Consider the following 696-nt stretch of genomic DNA (forward strand, 5'->3'; position numbering starts at 1 on the left):
CGCTGCGGTTTAGCTGCGCGGCGGCAGATCCGCTTCCTCCTCGGCCTCCCCTTCCCCACCCCTGATTGGCTGAGGCGGCGACTGCGTCACTCGGCCGCCCCGCCTAGCTTCTGACCCCCGCTACGCCGGGCGCGCCCACAAAAGGAGGACGTCGCTGGCCAATAACAGCCAGACGGCCTCAGCGCGCGAAAGCAGCTTTAAACTCGCCCCGCCCCGAGGCCCCGGTCGCGGCTATTTCCAGCAGCCAGTCCCAGGTTTGCGTAGGAGCTCCCAATCTAATTGGGCAGTTGTTTGTGGAGGTTTACTCTCTGCCCCGACTCTTTTTTTTTTTTCTCCCCCTGACTTCCATTGGACCAAATCTCTAGGCTCCTCCTTATCGTATTTGTTATTGGCCGAAAGGGAAGTACCTCACCTGGAGAGGCGTCCCCGGGTCAAACTCAAGCTCTCTCCGGCGTTTAGCCCGAGGGAAGTGATGGAGAGTTTTGAGCTTCGAATTCGGTTTTATTTTATCCCATTCGACTCACTCGCCACTGGAGACACCAAACCCCCTCGCCCAGGTTCCCCCCTCGAGAAGGCCCGCCTCTGCGCAGGAGCCCCTCAGGAGCGCCGCCCGGTCGCCCGCCGCGTCCCGGCGGCGCTCTGTCAGCGACGAGCTACCTTGTGACGTCACCGAGGGAAGAGGCGGGTTCTCCCGCC

The sequence above is a fragment of the Bison bison genome, unplaced genomic scaffold (assembly GCF_000754665.1).
Source record: "Bison bison bison isolate TAMUID 2011002044 unplaced genomic scaffold, Bison_UMD1.0 scf7180017864478, whole genome shotgun sequence".
Classification (NCBI taxonomy): domain Eukaryota; kingdom Metazoa; phylum Chordata; class Mammalia; order Artiodactyla; family Bovidae; genus Bison; species Bison bison.